This window comes from Apteryx mantelli, chromosome 1 (genome assembly GCF_036417845.1).
Source record: "Apteryx mantelli isolate bAptMan1 chromosome 1, bAptMan1.hap1, whole genome shotgun sequence".
Taxonomy (NCBI): Eukaryota; Metazoa; Chordata; class Aves; order Apterygiformes; family Apterygidae; genus Apteryx; species Apteryx mantelli.
In genome coordinates, this window is record NC_089978.1 from 127,122,645 (window position 1) to 127,147,346 (window position 24,702).

Here is a 24,702-nt window from a genome sequence, read left to right on the forward strand (position 1 = left end):
GTACCTCACTTCACCATAGCAACAGACTGAGGGCAAACATTCTGACACATCTTGGAACAGTTACTAAGCACTCTGGGCTGCCAGCAGCCCAAGCACAGATCCTAGCACCTGTGGTCAACTCTATTTTACTGTTTTTTTCCATCAGATTGCTACATTGATGGTGAAGGGCGGTGAGTCTATTCAAAGCTTCTAACTTGTTGTGTTCTTCATGGCTTAAATTGGCAATGTAAGCTGCTCAGTATCTAACTGAAATCTGTGAAGAGAGTGCTGTGGGATCAGTGGAGCTCATTGCCACGTGTTCCTTCTCCTTTGGTTGGCCTGAATGAAAACTGGTTGGTGCAAGCAAAACGTGGGTGGGACAGCATGGGATGCCCCTTGGCATGACCATGAAGAATTACCAGAGACCGTAGTGGTATTCTCACTTGAGACATCTTGTTTAAAAATTTTCCAAGAATGCATAACTTGCAGTTCTTGTTGTTGTGTCCCTTGGCTATCCCACTTAACACTTGGAAGATAGGCATGAATGTCGATTCATTTTAAATAGGCTCAGCCTTCATGAGTCATGGTTTTGTTGCTTCTTAGATTTAGCTTACTACAGTTTCTCCTTGGCTGCTTGTGATCACTGGTCAGAGTCTCCAGCGGGTGCAAGATGCATCTGCCTTTTTCTGAACACCATGTTTTTTTGTTTTTGTTTTTTACTAGCTGAATGCAGACTGAATTGAGGAATTACTGCTCTAATTATTAAGTGACATACTATCACATCTTATATAACCAGGGTAGTGCTTGGTTTTGATTCTATCTATAAAGATCCAGCTAAACCTTCTTGTGACATTAAGGCAATGCAAAATTAAGGCAATGCAAGCACTGTGTCATATGTTCTCAACTTAGCATATCTGAGAAATTTTGGCTACTATGTACTTTCTGTATTGCCCCCCTATGGAGAAAGAATGGAAACTAAAAAAATAATTCATCTTGCTGACTACAAATTGAAAAATGTTATGCTACCCTAATGCAATAATCCCATCTTGCGGAATAATGATTTGATGCTTTTGGTTTCTTTCTACTCTCTTCTGGTTTACTTTTTTGTTTTCTGACTGCTAATTGTAATGTCTTTTTGAAACTGTAATATGGGGAGATGCTAATTAGAAAAACAGACTGAACTTTGTTTTATATAAAGCTTAACTTGCAAACGACTTTGGCCAAATGACCAACTACTGGAGGGGAAAGAGGGAAGCAACACCCCCTCCCCCCCAAATATATTCTTAATTGTAATAAATGAGTTGCTATATTATTATGAACATAACCTAATTGCCATACAGCTAAATATTTACTTGATAGTTTATTTAATAAAGCTTTGTTTCTTTTTAAACTACACATTTCTTCTTTGCATCCTTTCTTCAACTGCCTGGTCTTCTTAAACTCATAATCTCGGTATCTGTGATGTTAAAGAAACCAGAGTGTGAGGTCAAAATTTCCATTACATAGCTAGAGAGGAATCTCAAGGAACAATGCCAAAATCGCTTAAAAAATAAATTTGCAGGAAAGGTGACTCATCAATCAACAATTGCAGTTCTAGAAAATAGAATTAGTTGTATATGTTCTGAGTACAGAGAGAGACAAAATGCACCCGGTATGACAGACGGGGGTGAAATAGGGTGAAACTTTTTCTTGTTTCTACGGATTTTTACCTTGGCCTCTGCTTCTTTTTTACCCTAAAAGGAGGAGCCTAAGTTGCACACAACTTAATGTTGCAGGAGTCGTACCTTATGAGAACTACAACTCCCTAGCAAAAAGAAAAAGGGTTGCTGGCTCATTGTGGCTTGCAGTAATCAGCCAAGTAGCTGCAAGACAAGGGGAATGGTCCCCTTCTGCACTTACAGCCACTGCGTTGCCCATTTTTTGTCTTTAATGTCTCTTTTAACTATAAGAAATTAAAAATGAGGCCACCTAAGAGAGCACAATATGGCACTGTATGCTACATGGAGATGATAGACTTCTGCTTTAGTGTTCAGTAACATGGGTATGACAAAGACATGGTAAAGGGCAGTTTCCTTCCTTCTAAAATACTGAATGAACAGCCACCCAGGCATGAAAGTCCTTCTCAGGGTGAAATCTCTTGAGCTACGGCACAGTCTCCAGGGAGACTGGAGCAGACCTGCTGCTTGTGCCATTTCATGCTGTGCCTGGCTTTTAGCTGGGAAGGCAATCTGCTGCTGCTTGTCTTTTCTCCCCTTTGAGCTGCACCATCTTTTTGCTTAAGCTTACGTGTGAAGAAAGTAGTGGGTGCTGGCATCTGAAGGAGAGGATGCAGGAGGCGAATCTGCCGCATCCTCTGTTCTCTTTGCAACTCAGCTCACTTTCTCATCTGAACAGGGGGAAGGGGAGGGGAGGAAACGGTGTAACGAGCCGCTGCACCCCAGATGGCAGACCGGATAATCCATAAACACGGCCATCCCTTCCTGTCACTAGCCTGAAGGCTCTCTTACTCATTAGACACTTCAGCAGAATAGCTAACAACTAAAGGTGTGACTTCTGACTGCAGCACTCTGGCCTCAGAGTGGATTTAGCCGAGATTGCAATTATTTGTAAATAGGAAGCATGCTCTTGTAGTCTCCAAACTTTATGCTATTGTTATGTATTTCCTTTTACTGTCCCATTCTTTCCTGGAATAATAGTGCGCAAACAATGGGACACGAGCAATGTCGCAGTACATGCTTTTTGAAAGGAGATGTGGACTGCAAACAAGCTCTGTCTGCCTTGTGTATTGTATTTACTTTTTTTTTTTTTTAACTGTATTTAGGCTTGATCCTTCAACATATTCTTCTTCTGACAACGTTACAGCACTTTTTTTAAATCCTGCTTCACTTACTGCAGCAGTTCATGTTTACAAGTACGTGTGGCTCTGCCCATTACTGCTAGAGCCTAGGCCTAGCAGGGGCAGGGGGAGATTCTCTCCGTCTGTACTGACAGTGAGTGGATTTTCCTTTCACCTGTGTTAGAGGCAAAGGGTTTGATCTCTCAAATTCAATATCTTTGGAAATACTTCTGAGAAGCTGCTGAGAATGTCCTGGGTAGAGGACCTGTCTTCAAACTGTTCCCTGGTTCCTGCTATTCCCGTCGGACACGTTTACAACATGAGGCTGCGGGATTGAGTGAGGGGAGGTCTCTGCTGTGTGCCAATTCCAGAGCCTGCCCCTTCCGTAGGGAAGGGTTCAGCGCGTGGCGGGAGAGAGCTCACTTTAGGTTAGTATACATGGGGGCAACAGTGATGTGATTGAACAGTTCTCTGGAAGGCTAAACTAGAGTCTTGAAGAAAGCAACATATTCCTTCATCCTCTTCCCTTTCGCTCCAGTTTTACCCCTACCCAGCTTGGATTTCTTTTTTTCATGCAAGTGCTGGTGCAGAGAACTGTGTCATGGGTGACGAATTTGAGCGATGGCCACAATATTCTCCAGCCGATCTCTAGCCTTAGCCTTGCCTCTAGGGTTGCAATAAAATATGACCAAAACTATTTCCCCAACTCTTCCTCAAGAAGTATTCTCTTTTATCCTTAAAGGATAAGGAGATAAGGATAGGTTTGGAGAACCTAGCAACTATCTGCCTGTTTTATTTTCCTTAAGATGCTGTGATACCATGGCAATGAGTTATTAATAAAACTCCAGGCAGAAGGAGGGAGCTTCTAACTAACAGAATAACCATATATGAGCAAATGTCATGATTTGGTCTGTAGGGTGAAGAGTAGTTGAGCATTTAGCATAAAAATACAACTTAATCTGCAAATAAATCAGAGCAGACTTTTTGCTTAAATGTTGAAATACTACCAATGTTTATAGAAGAGCAAATAATTATAAAGCACTGTGTGCATTATTTTAAATGTATGAACGTACTGAATTATGTCTGAGGGTTGGGGTCTTTTTCTGGTTTGTTGCATTTCTGAGCATATTATGAGCTATTATAAGTGCAGTAAGAGTTTCCCATGCAGCATTATGCTTATTTCAGTGGCACTGACTCAGAATTCTGTAAGTCTTTATCCTAATATGCTGTCACCTTTGTAAGCATGACCTCCCCCCCCCCCCCTTCTATTATGGAGCTTGAATTAAAAAAATCTGCGAAACATAGCTTTGGGGAATTATTAATTTGTAAACCCTCCACTATTCATCCATACAAATAGAAATGTCTGTATAATAAACATAGAAGAGGCGTAGTCAGCTTGTAGTAAAAGCAGTGAGGCACTGTTTGTTTGGGTTTTTTAAGTGTCCATAGCATTAATTGCATAACACAAGCATCAGAGGTGGGTTGCAAGTGGTATAATGTTGTTATGCTGCCCTGTCCTTGTAATGCATACTGACTGTAGTCTAATTTTAGTGTGCTGGGCTCATCAGCAGGCAGTTTATAATGTGCTCAAGCTACTGTTAAAGGTTTGGAGTGATGTCTTAAGTGGCAACATTACAAAAGTTCTTGAAGTTCTGACTTACGAGCCCCTTCGATGCCAGTGAAAAAAAGCAGATATTTCCACATCGTGTTGAGAGCTGGCCAGGTAATTTCTTTTTAATATTGGACTTACTAATTTCATATTAAATTCTTACTTACTGAAAAATAGGCCCTTAAAAATCTACAAATCCATTGACTTCAGAGATGATTTGTTTCCCATTTTGTGGCTTTGACCAGATGTTAAACTGCGGTAATGAGACTCGGGAGGAAGATGGTTAAGACAGATCACGGCGTGTGTTTGTGATGTTGGTAACACCCAATTACTTAGCTAATGCCATGTCCCAGTACGCTCTGGGCTTATTGTAAAACACCAGCAGGGATTGTCAGTGGCTAGTATTTCCTTTGAATAAGGTAAAGCCCTGGTTAGGAGTCTGTAGCTAATGTGTCCAGGGTACTTCCAGGCACTTAACCCAATTAGACTGGGGACAGCAGCTAGGTGCTATTGGGCTTCTCAGTCCCATTGAATTCCATGGGATGTAGGCATGTAAACCTTGTACGAAATTCTGAAAATGTTATACATTACACATACCTTTATTCTTTCCCCTTTATTATCCTTTATGATAATCTATGTCCTTTAAATGGAATCCAGTTTATGCCCTAATCTGAAAATTGCCTCAAAAATAATATTTAATGACGAAAGAGATTAAAGTAGTGCGTGCAAAAATTTACATAACCTCCTACGTGAGGTATTTATAGAATATCAGTGAAGTGTTGAGAATTGCTGTGACACTTTATTCCGTATGGGTATGTAAGTGATTTTGTAAAGCATTCCAGCAGAGTGAAGCAACCAACAATCTTTCTGCTGGGTGCATGAGGTACTGAATTTTTTTTTTCCTGCCAAGATTGCTTCTTCTGAATGGAAATTCTTTTATTTCTTTACTGTCTTTTTTTCACAAACAAACAAACAAAGAAGCAAAACAAGATGTTCCATTTGGAAAATGTCCTATTATTCTCCAAAGAAACTTTCCTAATAGAATGATGTAGGGAAAGGGACAATCTTGATTAAGTAATGGTGAGGGAAGCTGGAGGAAGAAGTGTGTTACTTGTAAATGATTTCTTTTCCTTTGTAGCAATGATTCTCTTACGTTTCTGAGGCTTCACCAGCTCACAGGATAAAATGCTTCTGGCTTAATAAACCACCATATTTTGAAGAACCTTTTTCTTTCATGAAGCTTTTGACCAGGTTTAACCTCGGCTGTGGCCTTGCTGCTTTTTGCTCTGGCAGCGCTGTTGTAACAAAATGGCAATGAGCTATTAAAATGTGCGCTTCTCTTGCCTAGATTTCCTACTGGAGTTCTTCTGTTTTTGCATTGGGCTCTGTCTTCTGTTTCTGGCCTTCTGTGGAACTGTTCTCGTTTCCTTTTGTGTGTTTTATTATGAAGAACCACAGTCTTGCTTTATCATAGGAAAAGGGGAACCATTTATCTCAGCAGCTAACTGAGTGTGCTTGAGGATTTCAGGAATACACAAGAGGAACCTGTTTCTGTTGTTTATTATTTTTATTCCTGCAATACCCAGGAGCCTCGCTTATGAGCCCTGATGCTAAACGAGATGCTCTACACAAACAACAGAAAGATGATTTCTTTTTTAGAGAGCCTGACTCCGGAGTGCAATGCAAAGCCGTGCAGAAATACCTCACCTGGTTTTGAGCAAGCTTGTTTGGGCACTGGAGGTGTAGGTGGGCTAGCACTGTGCTTGGGTGCTGCATTTTGTGTAGCTATGCTATAGCTGATCCCTAGTTCACGGATTTGCAGTGCTGCACTGGGCTGTGCAAATACCCTCAGAAAGACTATAATGGAGTACAGGAGGTGACAAACGGGGAATTTAAAGGAGCAGTGAGACGTAAAATAAGCTTGGTTAGGGTCAGGGCAGTAGTACTTACTACACACTCAAAATTAGGAATTTCCCCTCCTCCCCCTTGAAATAAATACTTCTAGGAGAAGACACGAACCTGGCAAACGAGAGGGTAGAGAATGATTTGAGGAGGTCAGGCATCATATTCAAGAATCAAAGGGCTGAGCTGAACCTCGTGGCTGAGGAGTTCTGGCCACTGTACTTTAACAACGTGAACATAGTGTACAGGTATAGGCAGAAATCCTCTCAAAAACCGGTTTGTTGATAAGAGTTGGAATATTTTTTCCTACGACTCATTATTTTTCCAGTTTATGAATTGCTTCACCATATTTGGAGTCCTGGACGCTTACTGCCTGATAAGGAGAAGTCGTTACTATTTATAATATGGGGTTTTATTACTCAGACTCCTGTGATGTTTAAGTACTTCTGTAAGAAGGAATGCAATATGGAAGATAATATAAACTGTAAATCTCATGAGAGAATTGCAATACAGAAGGCATTGTGTGTGTGCTCTGCAGACTGTATTTTGTACTGTTCATTTTAAATTGCTTGTTCAAGGAACCAGCAAATTAGTGACTGTACGGTGGGAAGTGGCTTCTCAAAGGTGTCCTTTAGAACAGACTATAATGCTCATGAAATTTCAGTGCTAGTAAAAATGCGCAAATAAACTTTTAAGGTAATCAAAGTAGTACATTCATTAATTTGATGGAAACTTTAGGCATCTTTCTTCAAACTACGTGAGACACACCTTTAACTGTACTAGACTGATGTTAATTGTGTACAGGGTGAGGTAAGCGTACTTTTGTCTCCTAACCATTTTCTCCATCACTTGTTGTGAAATTTGTAAAAGCTGCATGATACCTTCGCCGAGTGCTGTTGATCTCATTTACAAAGAGCAGAAGCTGCATTACCTTCATCTTTTACATTGTACTGGCAGCCAGTGAATTCCAAATTCAAACCTTTCTTTAATTTTCCCAAATATGAGATAAACAGACATTGCACATAAAGAGCCATTGCATATGGCTCCTGGTACAAAGAGTATTACAGTAACAAAACTGCTCTGGTCATAAATTTATGTGAATGGTAACCATGTGTCTCTGAATGCCTCCTGTTTCTCATTCAAGTTAAATGTTACTCTATCGATACTTGCCAGATCCCTTGCACTCTCATGTCTCTGTAATATTTTTAAGCCTTTTGATGCCTTGCAGTTTTTGAAGTAGTCATATTATTTTTAAGATCCCTAAATTAGGTCATAACAAAAATATTTCTATTTATCTAATCCGTTTCCTTATGTTCACAGACCGCATGGTGTACTGGAGCATGTAATAAAAGTGGAGAGATTTAAATGGCTTACTTCACTGTCAGAAGAAAATGCTATGAAAGTCACAGGTTTCCTTTAAAAACTGGAGCCTTCTCAACTGACAGAGATGTGATGGAGTGGCTGAGAATGATTAAACACCCTTGGGGGGTGTAGGATTTGTAGGATGCAGAGCTAGTGAGTCACTAGTTCAAAAATTTTTTTTATCAAAAAAAGGGACCAAGAAGAAAAAAGAAACAATCAATGATTTCTGTAGCTCATGACTACTACTGGTCTTGTGGTGATCTCATATCAGTTTTCCAGGTGCTTTTATCCAACTTGGGTTGCAATACTGAAGGCGTACAGTTGTCATCACTCACAGAGTATACGCAGTGATTTCATAGTTTTCTTAATTACATAGACCGTCATCATAAGAGATATTGGTTATATTGGTTATCCACTTGGCCAAAAATATCAGCTCACCTTGCTTAGTGCTTCTGATCGTCCCCTTGTACATGGTAAGGATCTTCCACAGGTGAGTGAGGGTAAACGTAGTTCCCTCATCACTTTTGCTAGAGGCTTCAGTCATGCTGGAGGCAGCTGATATTCATAGCTCAGACCCCTGGTACAAGCTTTTGAGAAAATGTTTTGGCCTGGCGCGATTCTCCATTTAACGTCACTTGAGTCATGCCTCTTTAGCTAAGAACTTTTACTCCCGAGTGGATCCTTCTGACTTCTATTTTCAGTTGGATTTACTTAAAGCAATGGGTAAATGACAGCCTAGTGCTTTTAGATAAAGCTCATGTTAGGAGGCAGCGAACTAATGAAGTATTTTGTCTGCATCCTGCTGATTTCAGAATAAGCAGCACTTTCTCAAACAAAGCCTGACTGTACTCAGCATCTATTAAAAGCACCCACTAGCTTTAAAAAAAAAAAAAAAAGTAGTCTGCTGGAATCACATAATCTTCTGAAATGTCTCAAAACTGTTCTAATGCTGGCAGCCAGCATAAAACCATTGCCTGATGCTTATCTCCAGAATGCAACAGGCATCACTGCCTGACTGTTTTCAGTCAACTCAGTGCGCTGCATGTCCAGAAGTAGAGTCAAACTATCACAGCTCTGCTTTGCTTTCCAACCCCAGCTGCTGCAATAGCCCTGTCCTCCTGGCTTTCTTGCCCCCTCAGATATTTAGAACCAAGTCCAGCACCTCTGTGGTTCAGCTCTAGGTTTTTTTACGGATTCAATACTCTTCCTGCTGGAGAAACCTGCCCATATCACTTTAATCAGCAGGTGTTTCAATCCTATCTTTCCTGATCTCTTGCTTAAGCAACTGTTTTAATTGCATTCTGTCTATTCATAATTCCCATATACCTGTCAAGCTTTCAGAGCAAATGTGGATGTGTTCTGGAAGCTTCCATGGGATTTAACCCCAGAGTTGGTGATCTCCTATGGACTCTTTCTTGCAACAGCTCAGTGTTGCCACATGTCTTTCTGCTTGTCTGTCTCCCTTCAGTTGTGGTCTCTCTGTCCCAAATATATATATGTATTTTTTTCACCTCTCTTGCTTTTTTTCTCTCCTCCAAATCCCAAACTTTGCCAGTCTTCTCTCTAACTTGTACTACCGTTGCTTGCTGAGAGAATGTCTCTGGTAACTGCTGTTTGTCCTGTGGTTCTCACCTGGTAAGTCAGAGTGAGCTGACATCCCTGACTCTGCTTGTGAACTACAGATTTCTCTCAAAAAAAGGATTTTAAATATGAACCTGAGGTCTCTACAACTGCCTTCTGGAGAACAAGTGACTGTTACAATAGCTGAGCTTTCATTTATGCCAGAGGCAGAATACCTGGTCCTTTAATTTTGTGTAATTTGAATGAGCACATAATGGGTAAAGCTACTTTTTCAGTGCATGGCTGGAGAAGAGAAGGGAAGTCTGCTGTCAATTTTTGTTTTTAACCAAGGAAAATGCTCTATCCATAAAGGAAAAATAAGAAAAGATGCATGAACACAGAAGAGAAATACAAGAGTCCTTTAGAATGAGAGAGAAAAAGACAATTTCTAGCTTACATTATACAGCAGGCAACATGCACTGGAATTGTGCATGCTCTCACAGAAAGCAGGAGGGAACATATGATGACTGAGAGATTTTGAGGCTAGTAGGGGCCATCAATTCTATTTAATATGACCTATATTAAATAGTTTTAAAAAAAGTCTACTATATGGTAGTAGAAACTGGAATAGCATATTGTTGGAAGCTTCCTTCTCTAGGATCTTTCCTGTCTCTTCCTGTTCTGCCCCTACACCTTCAATGTTTGACAAAAGTGGGGAAGGAGAAAGGGAGTACAGTCCTTGGTGGACAAGGTTCCTGAAAGCTGAATTTGGAGGGATGCATTCACACAAAGAAGTCAGCCAGCCTATCCACATCTTTTCCTGCAATCCCATGAGTTTTCCCCATACATTCCTCTTAAAAAAAAAAAAAAAAAAAAAAAAAAAAAAACAGAATCAAGACACTCCAGAACCAATGTTCCATCCACCTGGTTTAAATTCGTTTTCTTGCATTACTTAAAGATTCCTAAGGATTTGCTACTATCATTATTGTCAAATCACACATGTATAATTTTTTTTCATTAGACAGGATAATATTTGAGATGATACACTAGCTGATTGTTTAAATGTGCATTTAGACAATCCTTAAAATGAATGCTATTTATATTATGTAATATTATAAACCACAAAAGCATTATAGTCTATTCTCTAATTAGGAAACAATTAAAAATACAGAAAGTCCATTTCTTAACATCAAATTTTAAAAATTACTTTGTGCTTCATGTTAGATGTTTCTGAGTTGCATTGTAGCAGCTCAGGAGCAAGCTATCAGGACATCTTCATCCCTTTTGAAACTACTAAAGGTGTCTGTGTTGCTGTGTTGGTGTTTAAAATATATACATTCTTTCAGTCTGATTCATTATGGAGTTAAACTTCAAGGACTTTTACTAAATTCAGTTGCCACGTTTCTAACAGGACTGCAATGTGTAGTCCTCAAAAGGTAGAACACTGCAGAAGTTCACTGGCACTTTTTCAGCCCCTGTAATAGAGAAGTATTGAATGTCTTTCATATGTAATTTGAACAGCTTTCTAAAATATTTAGGCTTGGAGTCTGAATTCCTGTGCAGACCAAGCATTTATACTGGAAAATCAGACTCACCAATATGCTTCATATTTGACCAGGCACCACGTCATGCACAAGATAAGTTAGCTGGTTTTTAATTCACTTCAGTTCAACAATTTAATTGTATGTTAAAACACGAATAGCTGGAGGCCCAAATAATTCCCATCATGGACTGCTAGTTGTTTCCTTTATAGTCGATGGAAACTGCCTAGAGGGTGGAGACTATGAGAAAATGCCAGACTTTATAGACAAAAGTCACCAAAGAAATATATGAGTGCACCCTCAAGCTGTTTGTTTCATTCCCTCTCTCTCTGCCTCGCAGAACACATGCATCTCAAACAGGGTTATGATTTAATCTGTTGTAGCATCTGTTGTAGTATTCCTTACACTCTGATACACGTTTTTTTCTTTTTCTTTTTTTTTTTTTTTTTTCAGCTGAGATGTGAATGTTGGACAGGAATTGCACCACGTTGCCCATTTGGGGAGAATTTGGGGTCATGATTCAGCTTTTTATCAGTTTTGTCTTCTAACAACTTTGAGAATGTCTATGTAAACGCTTAAGGCATGGGCATAGTGTTTATTGAAATATCTTCCATGCCATAAAAGCCTGTGCAAAACCACAAAAAGCCTGACCAATTAGTTCTTTCTAGGCTTCCATAGCACAAATTACATCCATATCCTGTGGTGGTCTTAGCTCTTTAGTTCTTCTGTCTACATTTAGTATTTTTTTCCTAAAATCTTTGGCTGTATTTGATCTGTCCTCAGTCATAAATTAGGTAAATTGAGATTGGATTTACCTAATTACAAGCACAGCAAAAAGTCTGCACTGTCTGACCACACTGTTTTAGTCTGCAGTGTAGCTGGGATGCAAACTGCATTTTCTACACAGGCGTAATGTATCCAGATGTTAAGTTATGTATACTCAATTCCTATCTCTATTAACAGCAGTTGGACATGGTAAGATATTAAGCAGGGACTTCATATAAATATGGGTATGTCATGCCCTTGTTAGAGTTGAAGTCTAGCCTGAATTTGTCATAACTTAAAGTAGATACTGTTGTGTAAGGATTTGGTCTCATACTTGACATGAAGCTGGTAGTTTTGAGATGAGTTCCCACTATGTGACTCAACATGCCATCAAATCCATGGTGTTAGGCATTGCATGGTTGCTTGGAGGAGGACTGAGTGAACGTAAAGAACAAATGACTTTGGGACTAAAGTGCTTTGATCCAGCGTTTTTAATGATACTAATTCCACTTTAAATCATAATACTGTTTTATGCCTGGATGGGTATCATTTTTAGTCTGGAAAAAATAGAGGTTGCAGAAACTATGGCAAGGATATTAGGGTACAGCCTTGAGGTCTAATTGGCTCCTGACTGGGAAATGAGAATGTAGCTCAGGGTTGCTGCATCCCTTGAATTCAGCAACTCCTTTGTATCAAAAAAAAAGAAAAAAAAAATTTTTTTTTGATCCTTCTGCATGTAGAGGTCACGTATGCAAAGCTCTGCCTCAAGCTTATCCTTGATGTTTGTTGTCAAACTTCATGCACTGAATTGCGGAGATGCAGTTTTCTGATTCTGCCTGACTTGGAGCTGTCTCCACTTTGACACATACTCGTAGGAATGGAGGGATCTCCTTCATCCCCCAGAGCATTAGGTGCCCTGTACTTTTACACAGCATTTTTGCTACGATGAGAGAGTTGCTGTTGCCAGAGCGGAATTACTAACAAGGTTGCTAAATTATGCATTCATAAGTCTGCACTGAGTTCTTTGTAGTCACAGCAGAGCTGCTGCCTGTACCTGATCTTCTTAGAGTATCTTAATACTATTATTGCAGTATCTCTAGCTTAGACATATCTTTGGACACCCAGTTTAGTTGCCTACACGCGATGGGAGCTCTGCATCCTTTACACTTGCAACATCTTAAGCTTTTTCCTCCTTTCCAACTTGTCCAATTGCATTCGCACAAGGAGAGAATTCTCTCATTTTATCCTGCCTGGTCTGTAAATATTGACTGCCAGATGAAGACCATGTGTTTCCTGTTCACTTCATGTCTTAAATACTGATTTTGCCTGTTTTGAGGGAGTTTAAATCAGCAAAGTTAATATTGTAATGGTAATTACATTCTTTCACCAAATTCTTCCTTTGAGCTTGACTGCTTTTCTGTCCCAGTGGAGCGAAAAAGCCAGTTTTCCCTCTTTGCTTTCACTGCTCAGCATGATGCTAATAGGCCAGCATTTCTTTTTTTGATCTCTTATTGTCCCCCAGCCTCAACCTTGTCTGCTTTATTCTGACTCATCTTCTCTCACGTCCCTCTCTCATATTTGTTTCTGTGTCACCTTTGTTGTTGCCTGTGGTGTTTAAATGGCCTCACTGAGATCCCTGAAAGAACTTGCCTTTCTCATGGCCCACACGGCCCTAAAGAGGCAAACCAAGGAGAGGAATCATCTGAAACTGCTGAGCTTATGGGGCTGCTCTTGCCCAGTAGTTTTCCTCTAGGTTTTATCCCCTTTCCACTATAAAGGACAATGCGGAGCTTGCTGCAACTTGGTCTATGCCTTGCCTGCTTCATATCCTTCTGCACTGTGAAAAGTGGCCAGGTGTCCAAATTACCTGAGGCTTGCAGTTGAATGCTTCTTTTGGGATACGCAGCTGGAGGATTTCTTTGTTGCATTACATGACAATACTTGTTTTTAAGAACAAACATAGTTGAGCCACCTTTCCCTCCCTTTGCAAGATGCAAGCATTTTATTCCCCCAAATATGAGGAATTAAATCTTAAAATAGAATATTTTGAGACCGGTTGTGGTGATTTCATCTTGGAATTATAGGGGTTCCAAAATTATGTATTGCCCAATGAGGTCAGAATAAGCATCTCTTCATTGTGGTATTTTAAAGAAGTGATAGGCAGACTTTTACAAGCAACTCAGCAGTTCATAATGATATTGTATTGAATGTAGAGTATTTGGCCAGGAAATAAGTTTACAGTTACTCCACCAGTTTGTTCATAGACCCAGTTGCTTTGAAGTAGTGCTCAGTCATTTAATTTTATATTAATTTTTAATAATCGAACCTGTCTAGCCTATTAAAATTCCAGCTGGTGTGGATTCTTAGACCTCTGTGGTCTTTGAGTGAGGCAAGGGATTCCAGGGCATGAAACTGTTTACTTTATGAACTCTCATTAGCATTGCCCTCTACTCTTTTTAATAATTAAATGATTATTTAATACAATTACAGTATCTGAGGTTGAGATTGGAAGCAGTTCTTTTTCATCTGTTTCTCATCGTCAGCACAGTAATATAGCACTTACGTACACTGAAGTTTCTCAGAAGAGAAGAAATAAGATATGAATAACCTAAACTATCCAAATTTGTGCAGTTTTTCTTGGTGATAAATAGCCCCCTGGAAGGTATCGGTTAATTCAGTCTCAAATCTTTTAAGAGGTAATTTTGACAGGGTCCTGTAAATGTAGGAAGTTAAACAGAGTAACCAGAGAAAGGTTTCTAATGAAATCTTGGCTTTGGTGATGAAAACGTCTGACTAGTTTTAATAAAAGCTTGATTACACTGCATTCATGAGGATTTCTGCAAGTCTGCCCTGATGACATATAAACTTTAAATTAGGCATAGTCTTTAAAAGGGCTCCTAATATGGTTTCCTATTTTGATATTTTCCCTGCAATCGCTCCAGCTAGTTACTCTCTTTTCTAACCAGTCTGGAAGCTGCCTGTGCTGAAAGAAGTCATCCTGCAAAACACGGTACTTGTGCAGCCCGTAATGGTGTGCAGTGAACGGGCACTGACCTTCCCCCCTGCTTCATGTGGTGACCTTCCTGCAGTGATGAGACTGCAGCTCTTCTCCCAGCAGTTGGTTTCTAAAATTGGTCTGACAAACAGCTTCATAAAGATGGCAGGTGAGGTTCGGAGATCTGATCAGAACGTACCGATTTAACAGCCACCGAAAGGTAGAGAAGAGTATAAGGAAAAACAATCAAATGCTATCTCTTTGTCATTGTATCACATTTCTTTGCACGCTCCCTTGTGAAAGCCTTTGCTGATGGCTTTCTGCTATGTATCATTATAATATGTACAATAAGTATTACATAATATGAAAAATATGCCACACTGAGCAATGAAACTAGTGTCAACCAATCCTGTGCCCCATATCAAAATGCCCTCGCTAACATTCACTGTAACACTCCTCAGATATTACACACTAAGGCACATCGTCAACTTAAAATTCATACATCTGCCTTAATGTTTTTTGCATATCACTGTTACAAGTAATGGCAGTGATTTCTTGGGGAAAAAATCCATTTTTTTCTTCTTTAGATTGTGTTTTTGGCATTTTTCAAGCCTATCATCTTTCATTGCTATGTTTGCATGGCTAATTGGGCAAATCCTTTGTTTGTTTGTGTCTCTCAGGCAGCAAGGAAAGGGGAGAAAACCATTAAAAAAAAAGGAATACACGGTGATGATAAAACCACAAGAATTAGCTAGAAGAATTGCATAGATAATTATGGCACTTTGCTTTTTTGTTGTTGTTGAGTCTCTTTATAACAGATCAAGAGATTTCAAGTTGTGTCCATTTAATGGTGCTGTTTCTTAACAAAATTTTACAAAACAGATGCGTTTAAGGTGGCAAATTTCAAAAGGGGTTCAGATGTTAGGAGCTTTGAAACAGGTTTTCTCCCTTAATATATACTAATATACGAGTATGTAGTTGGGCTGGAAAATATAGCGAGGGCTTCTGCAGTCGGACCCGATGCCTCAGTGTCTAAACTTTCCTGTGAGAGAAGTCATGGAATTACTCATGAGCTTTCCTGAAACAGGGCTGTTGTGCTTAGCTTCTGTTGGAAAAATATTCTTAAATGTTTGAGCTCCCCTAAAGTTAGATGATGATATTCTTTAAAGTGCTAAGTTGAAGAAAATGTCCTGTAGCAGGTAACTGGTATCTTTAAGTGGATGGTTCTCTCCTCTGATTACTCACCAAAGTTGAAGCATAGAAGTTACTTTCTCTGTGGGATTGAAATGTTGCAAACTTTCTACAGGTTACAGATGTTCACTTGTCATTATGCACAGTATTGAAAAACATCATTTGAGATATAAGTAGGTGGGATGTTTACACTTAGAGACCTCTGGTCTTAAAATATTGAGTTGTTATAGGTACGTGCCTTTAAATATGAATGCCGGTTTGGGCCAAATATGACATAGAGTATTTAGGTAACAGATGATTAGTTTTTCACATTAACAGCACAATTTAGAAATGACTTCTAGCATGCAGGCATTGAGGGGGAAAAGGGCTGGTGACTGTGGTGTGAAAAGATGGACTTTACAGGCTTGCAGTGAGGCCTGGGGAGGAGGAGAATTGAGGACTCCTGCTTAAAAGTAACAAATCTCATCACTGATGGACTATTTTAGCTAGTGGTAGTTTTATTTAACCGTTAGATAATTATCTGATCTGAGAAAGTAAATTGGGCCCATAAGATCAGTTATTAAAGGTGGTCAAAGGCATTACTGTAGTCACAATCAGGGTGCACCGAGCATTCAGCAGATCAAGAAGAACAGAGTTGTCCCAGTAGCTGTTCACGATGTTTGCGTATAGTGAGAGAATAACTTGCTTCGGCTGGCTGAGAAAACTCAGCATATGCTGCCTGAGCTGGGTGATCACCTTCTTTAAGCGTAAACGGACTGCCCTCGTCCTGCCCAGGAGTCGCGGTGCTCCTGCCAGGCACAGCAGTGGTATGTGTGCATGTGCAACAGCAACCACTCTAAACATTTATGTCTGCTTCAGCCTGCATGTTGGTTAGCAGACATAACAGCAAACCAGTAACAATCTTGTTTACCCAGTTAACATGTTTAAGATATAAATATTTTTATTCTTTTTGGGGGTATTTTTCAACTGCATCTTAGGCGCAGTGGGAAATTTGTACTGTAATGTTTGGCAGCAGTCGCATGGTATGTGGATGGTGCCGTGAGAAACAGGATGCCCACGTCCTAGCCTGTTTAAACAATCTGTCTAGGTTTTTCTGCCATGCTCAGCACCATGGTATGCAAGTGCTTACCAAGCCCTGAGAGTTACACTGGCAAGGACTGGGTAGGCACTTTGCTCTGTCTTTTTAAAGCATCGAATTCGGAGGCCTTTTGCTCTGTACGTGGAAGGAATTCTCCCTGAAATCAGCGGGAGCTTTGCCCCTTGCCTGGGGTCTGAGGTGGAACTTCTCAACTGCCTTTCAAGTCAGTGGCAAAGTGACCTGGATGAAAATTGCGTTATGTGTAATAGCAGGGGAAGATGCAACCTCAATCTGTTGATCTCAAACTACAAATTCTAAAATAGAATAGGATGAGGGCTGTGTGGGAAACCAGTTATCCCACTAGTGTTGTTAAGTGCATGTATTATGGATATGCACAAGAGCCAGACTAGTTCTTTTGGGTGCTGTTTTACTAAGCACTGTTCAAATGCTGACTAGGCCTTGTCCCAAAGGGCTTGTGGACAGTCCCAATGCAAGGAAAAGAGCAGGGAATGCAAAATCAACTGTGCTACACCTGTGAAATCAGATTAGTGCTATAATTTTTATTGTGATAGAAGGGAAATAACATGCAAGAAGGAAGGCTTGTTTTAGTGAAGAGTAGGAAAGCTATGAAGAGTGAAGGCCAGGCAGGAAAGAGCAGAGCATACCGTTAACAAAGCTAAGATTAAGAGACTGAGAGACTGCAGAAGTTAGAGCAAGCAGAGAAATAAGATGTTTAAACAAAGAATAAGGGCAAATCTAACACCTGTACCACATTTGCTCCTTTTTGGAGACTGCATACTGAATGCCATACACCTGGACTCCTACAGTAGTTTTCTCTGAAATGTTGTACTCAGAAAGAGGAATGGTAGAACTGTCCAAAGGACAAGCATAGTTGGCTGAAAGTAGTTGTGTCCATTGGGGGAAAACTTCAGCGTGGTGAGAAATGAGCTTTGGCATCTCTCATCTTTTGCACAGGGCTGGAAGCAGCTCTTCCTTCTCCTTTCCAATCTCAAGTGCTTCACAGTCATTATTCCTAATATTGCAAACATCCCATTATAAGAAAATGGAAGACCACATCTGTTCTCCCTGCTTTGGCTGCAGGAGGGACAGGACCCTTCTCTGGATGCCAGTCTCACTGAGACTAGAGGCCGGCTACTGTATTACAATCTGTCCCAATGCTACTCCCTTGAAGTCCAGCCCTCCGCAATTTTTTGAGTCTTCTGCATTAATTTGAACTTGGCATGGGATGAGTCCCAAATGTTCCTGGTGCCTGGGTGCCTCCAAACAAGCCTTGGTCCAGGCCCAGATCTCCTCCCAGCATATCCCACCTTGCTTCTGAGAGGCACTGTAGACCTTTTTGTCTCTGCAGGATGAGGGATTCACTGCAGAGGGCAAGGGGTGAACACATTAGGGACTGAGCCCATTCAGGAACAGTTGACTTTTATTCTGTGTTCCTGGCTCTGTTGTCTCAGGTTTAGGGTGCCTGGTGATCCTCCAGTGTACGTGGGCACCTTTGAATATGTGTCCGCAAGTATTTGCAAATAATAAAGAAAGTAGGTGGTAATAATGTGATGGCCAGTAATATTTGCAATCCAAGGGGAAGCTCAGGAAGAAAATGAAGGCTTTTCTTACCCTTTTTGCCTTCCTCTTCCCCCATTTGGCAGCCTGGATTTAGAAAAACAAGCAAACCAGAGCGCTCTGGCTTCTGTCTCTCATGGAAGTTGTACTTCCTCTGCTAACAGCCTGTGCAGCCATTCTCTCCGGTGTATATCTCACTCTCTCCCTGCTATCTGTCATTTGGATAATACCACCGTAACAGGCCATTTCACCTTTCCAGCAGCTGCCTTTGTCAGTCTGTTGCACAAAATTGTGTCTTTTACCCATCATCAGAGATGGAGCTATGTGTGTGTTGCAGTGCTGCAGTAAATAGGCCCTAGTTTGTTTTCATAACCTTTGGCTATTCCATAGCTTACAATGTATCTGTTAAATTCAGCAGAAGGCTGGGATTTTTCTAGGCAGTACAAGCATAGATACCAAATCGCAAAGATGATTGGGAGAGTTTGACTAATGAGAAGGAGAAGATCCACCACAACTGTGGGTTTAACTCACTGATCTGCCTTACAAAACTTTTGAACTTGCCCTGAAAACAACCATTACCTTCCAGATTCTTTCCGTCCCCTTGGTTTCCTGTGACCTCTCTGCCTCCGTGCCCAGTGTGCACCCCGTTATGTCCTAGCTCCTCTGCTGCTCCTGGTTTTCCTGCTCTCCTCCTGCCAGCCCCAGCTTTTTGCCTGCTTCAGTGCAGTTGCTTCTGCCCCGCAGTGACACACGGCAGTGATCTGCACATTTATAATTATGGCTAATGGCTGAATCCTTGCAAAGAAGCAGAGCATGCACATTTAAAATATAAAAGTGGATTTTCCAGCAAATGCGATGACAGAAAGCATAGCTTTTTGCTTTTGCCTTTATTTGCCCCCCTCATAAAATGATTTAGCAATGTTTTGTTCTCTTATATTCTTTTATGCCTTGTACATTCAAGAATCCTACATTCTGTGATTATTTAAAATAGGAATATTCAGCCTGCAGAGCTGTACATGTATGCAATATAGCAGTGGGGGAGTTGTTGATCTGGGGGCCTTTGACAGGGGAAGGAGATGGTTTTACAGGGTCCAGGCTTTTAATGTTGTATACGTTTGGGCAGGAATTCTGTCTTCATTCATGTGTATTCTCTCTAGCAAGCTGATCATCTGATTCTGATTAGGGCTTTTTGATGCAGCAGGAATACAGCTAATCAGAAAATGATGAGTTGGTGTGTATTTGTGTGCTATGCTATCCACTAATGAGCTGTCCAAATGTCAAATGTCATGGGAGGTTAACAACTCAAACTTCTCCTTAAGGGGCAGTGATAGAGCCTGGTGTTTTTGCAACTGAAGAAGGAGGGTTTTAGAGCCAGCTGTGCCAACATATGGAGTTCACCTCTGTGATGCCCATTATCTTGAATTTGTTACGCTAAGGTGATACTCAGCAAGACAGAACTAGCAGTGAGACCACAAGGGGCTTGAGGTGGTTACTGATGGAGGTGAAGAGGAAGAAAGGTGATTTTTCCAGTTTGTGCTGGCTCTTACGCTTACCTTTCTATTCAGCAAATAATCCCATAGTTGTCATAGTTAGTTAACTGTCAGCTAATTTACCATATTTGGATTCCAGGAAGAAATTATAACTTCTAGTTCAGTTTCATAATTTTTATTTCAGTTTTAACAAATTATAACTTTTAGCGCAGTTTTGAATGGCAAGCAATCCCTTATGGAGCTTAATTGTTTTGTTTACGTGCAGCTAGTGACTTACTATGTGGTGAGAACAATAGCCTGACTGCATTGTTTAGCTCATAATCAGAATGAGATAAAACACAGAAAACAGCGAGGCTGTGTTTCTTAAACAGACCACACAACAAATCTAGCCTCCTTGGCTAGTTGCAGCATAGAAAACCTGCTGCATTTGTGTTGTTTGTGTGGTTTTGCAGTACATCTCACTGTCTTATCTTCAGCTTTTGGTAAAAGTAAGTGATATTTCTAGGGCCTTACTATTTCATATGGACCAGGCACCTTGGTGGGAGCTCTGACCCTGTTACCAGAGCTGTCAAACTGCATGTAGTGAACATGAGACCATCACATGACACTTTGGCTTCTTTTTCCCCTCACAGCTTAACCTGGATCTCTTGTATTTTGCAGCAGAAGGCAGCCACTTTTCTTCTCTTCAGTGAGCAGGAACAGCAGGTATGCTGGGCAATATAAGCCATGATTTCTTGACCAGCTACACCTGAGGGAAGGAGCAGGGAGCAAAAAGGAGGTTGCTCCACTACAGCCAGGTCTTTGCCATCCAGCTTTGCCTGCTTTAAAAAAGCTTTTGCCCTTTTAAAAAAAGAGCTCCAGCTATAGCAGAGCACTGTGCTTGTTGTCACCCAGTCTTCCAAACACCGGCACTGTCCTGTGACCCAGTGTAACAGGAGTAAATGACCCAACGTATGTTTTCCTGCCCAAAACTTGAGATGCCCATTGGCAAGGCTGCCAGACTAACTGAGACGAAAGAGATTTTTTGCTCAGGGCCTGAGCTCGCTCTTTGTGGGAATGCCCCACGTCTTGGGGGAGTGTGGGGCTGACACCAGGTCTCCATTTGTAGCAGAGCTCTTAGAGGACATTCCAAAGATTTTTATCTGTCTGCTTCTTCATTTCGCTGGAGACTTTTCCCCACAAAACATCTGAACTAAAAGTCAAAAAAGGTTTGCTGAAAAAGACTTAATTTATTCCTCAGATGGTTTCTGTAGGTAGAATGGGAATTCTCTGTTGAGAGTTAGTTGTACTTAAGGACTAAACTAGATGTTCTCCATTAATTTATCTAAAGCTAAGTAAGCTGCAGCCCTTACTTAGGGCAGTAAGAGCAGGCATAGACATACCAGCTGAGCAAGCCTTCTGTCCAACCCTGCAAACCAGAGAGCAAGAGGCTAAAATCTCTTACTTTGTGAATATAAGTGCAACTGTGAGTGAGTGGCCTTTACAGAATGTGTAAGTGAGGTTGCGAGGGGGAGTTCATAATACCAATAGTGCCTCACCATCTTCTTTAACTTACTCTACTGTGATTGAGCTGTTGTCTGACTGGCTTAGTTGTATGCTCCAATATTCTGAGAGTTTATAAGGGATGGTTTACAACTGTGACCTCCACTTGAAGAGATGTGAATGGGAGGCTGATATCCTTTGTCTTAGCAATTGTCACTCCTCCACCACCAGGTTCCAGTGTAAAGGCAACACAAGGCAGAAATCATTTCTCTATATGCATGCGTGTGGCATAGAGAAACGATGTCATGCAAGTATCTCAACAAGACCACAATGAGAGCACTATTCTAGAGAACACTGAAAGTTATCATTACATCATTACCTCCCCAAAACTTCATACTATGAAAATAAACTTAAAAGATCTACTGAAGATTTAGACAGTAAGAACTGCTTCACCTCCCCCCCAATATAATGTGAGCTGCTTCTAGAGCAGAAAACCTTCTCAATACAGGCTACTGCCTGTTTTGAGTTTATACGTGTTTACAAGTACATTATAAATTGAAAGGTCAGCATGCCTGCTCTTGCCTAGTCAGCCTCCTCCTTGCGTGACATGGAGCCCAGCAGTCATCACATAAAAAAGAAAACCTTCAGAAATATGTCTTTGACTCACAAGGATCAATTATATTTCTCACAAAAATTCAGCATCTAAGTTGGGGGTTCCCAAAGGTCAAACTGGAAAGCTTCTAAATATGACCCTCAGAGGAACTTTCCAGTTGTGGTTGTCCTACACTGTAGTGCAGATTGATTTTTGTTATGCAGCCCCTAGCCTGATGTTCCACCCAGTAAGTTGCCCTCCTTGAACAAAACTCTGGGAACCCCTGAGTTTATAATCGTCCAAGAAAATCTTTGTTTTGGAAGAGAGAAGGAAAAAGATAATCTGTTTTGTCAAGTATTACCACACCTCTCCAAACATACAATCTCCTTGTCTGAATGATGTCATACATATATCTGTCAAAGTTCTTGCTTTGCTTTGAGACAGCAATTGCAGCAAAACAGTAATATATGTAATATATAAAAAGTTCTTGGGTGAGATCCAGTACAAGCATCTCATGGTGAAATCATTCTTAATATTATTTAACAGCTACCTGGTGTCTGGTCCATAGAAACTGGTCACAAGTATGTATTCCTTTAGACGCTTAAATGAATGGTACATGTGTGTTGGGATGTTGTGTGAATGTAGGGCAAGGAGGACATGGATCATAATTTGTCTCTCACTAAGAATTGTCAAGCACATTACACCTCCATTTTTGGCAGTTGATCCTTGGTATAGTCATAGCTGCTAAGCAAGTAGGAACTCTTTTAGCACTCCTTACTGGAGTAACCTTGCTCATGACAACGTTTATGGCTAGAAGCTCTCCCCTGCTCTTTGGGAGGAGAAGGAAGAAGAATTACAAGTCTCTGGCTTAAGGAAAAGCATTTGAAACTAGACAAATTAAATGAAGGTCAACTAACCTGCTGGGGTATCACAGTCTGGAAAGCTGAATGTTCTGGAAGATGTCATTTTGGGAACTGAGCAGGTTGCAGTCCCATAGAGTCGTCATGGTCTTTCTCATGTAGTAGGAAGTGGCATTGCTGTCTTGAATGCAAGCATCCTAAGTGAGAAGTGAATAAGGTAGTCAGTGATGACAGAAAAGTAAATGTTTGGACCCAGTAGACGTAGCAAGTCTTGGAGTACAAGGTAACAATCGGAGTCCTTTGGAAAGAATATCAGTGTTTCTGGTTGAGGAGTAATTCCTACCTTACCTTTAAGTCTGAAAAAAAAAAAAAAAAAACCTAAACAATCTTGTACAGTTAGTGTTTTTCAGCTTTCAAAACTCTTGTTATGGAATGTTTTTGCTAATGGGTGGTCCAGAATCCAGGCTGATTAAATATCTGATCTGCCTCCAGTCGCCGTGGAAACAGCGAATGCCTACTGTGAAAACTATCTGACCCTAGAGGATCTAGACTGGAAGCTCACATACGAAACAGGCTTTCTCCCCTCTTTTTTTCATTGCTCAGAGCAACAATATGAGTCCACAGTAAAGTCCATATTTCCAACCTCATGCATAGTGTAACAGGTATGTTGAGATAGTTTATGGCACGTGGCTGGTTTATGCTGTACAGAACCGGGATTGTACTTGTCTCCACTGCTGAATCTAAGTGAAAACTTATCCTTAGATTCCACAATGGAGAACATGCTCCCACACAGTTTTGGTTCCTCATTTACTCCAGCCAGTTTATTGTGAGCCATGGTAACTATCTATGTTATATGTCTGTTCTTGTTTGCACCCATGGGAGATAATGAGATTGCGCAGCAGGTATGCTGACAGATTATTTTTTTTTCTGAATTCTCTTGTCTTTGTTCTGTTCTCCATGCAGCCCACTTAAATCATCCCTCTCTCTACTGTTAAGTCTTAGAACTTCCTCATGAGATGTTTTTGCTTGACACATCCACAAAGGGTCCCTAAAAAATAAGGAGTTCTACTGTATATTCCCAAGGCAATTTTGGCATCCCAAAATATCAACCTGTGTCCACTCACGACAGTCATCTTATTTTGTGTCCCTAATCTGTCATAATATCTCCAGGCAAGTGAGAGACTGGTCTTTGATCTGTCTTGAACTCTCCAGAATTACTCAATAGTTGTACAAAGCTTTTTTTGTTCCTCCTGTAGTGAAGATGGCCTGAAGTTAGGGGCCAGTAATGGGGCCAGGCTTCCCACTTTTGCCAGCAGCTGTGATCTGATGGTTCTGAAGACAGAGAGGGAGGAATGCGCCTTGCTGTGTTCAACACAGATCCCTGAGAGCCCTTGCTCCTACAGGCCTCTTAGGGGTCTCATTGTGTCCCACAGGGATTTCTTCTCCAGCTCTCTACTGTGGCCAGGCAGATATTGTGGAATATACAGAGCCACTGGTAGCACTGAAAGGTAGTGGAAAGAAATAGATGTAACACATTATGTCTGTTTTTCTTGCTCTTTGGTCAATGGCCTTTATGGCTTTAGCAATTTGTGATAACTAAAACGTTACCTTTCCACCCTGTTCCTTCACTGAATATTTGTAGAGAGACTGGCAGACTTCCCACCTCTGGTTTGGTTTGAGGACCATAATCTCAACGTTTGTGATTACAGTGAGGTAGGATCCTCAATTTTATTTCATAGCCTGATGTTCTCTAATCCTGTATGTTAAGCTGTGCTGAATGAAATGTTTGCATCGGTATTTTTTTTCCAAGATGCATGGCTTGAGTTTAAAGATAAATGCTTGCCACTGGGGCGGACAATGTGCTAAGCTTAAGTTCACATAA

General features: G+C 40.7%; 1 protein-coding gene across 2 annotated transcripts in view; it reads left to right on the forward strand.

The window, feature by feature from the left end:
• The window catches only part of CMSS1 (cms1 ribosomal small subunit homolog), a 117,128-nt gene that overhangs the window by 11,277 nt on the left and 81,149 nt on the right, over positions 1–24,702 (forward strand). Inside the window, exon 1 of one of the 2 annotated variants that reach the window (XM_013950096.2) lies at positions 24,473–24,533. The exons of the other annotated variant lie outside the window; for it this stretch is intronic. The gene's annotated coding sequence lies outside the window, so the exon portion shown is untranslated. Of the gene's footprint in view, positions 1–24,472; positions 24,534–24,702 lie in introns of those variants that run through there. 2 annotated transcript variants of the gene reach the window in all.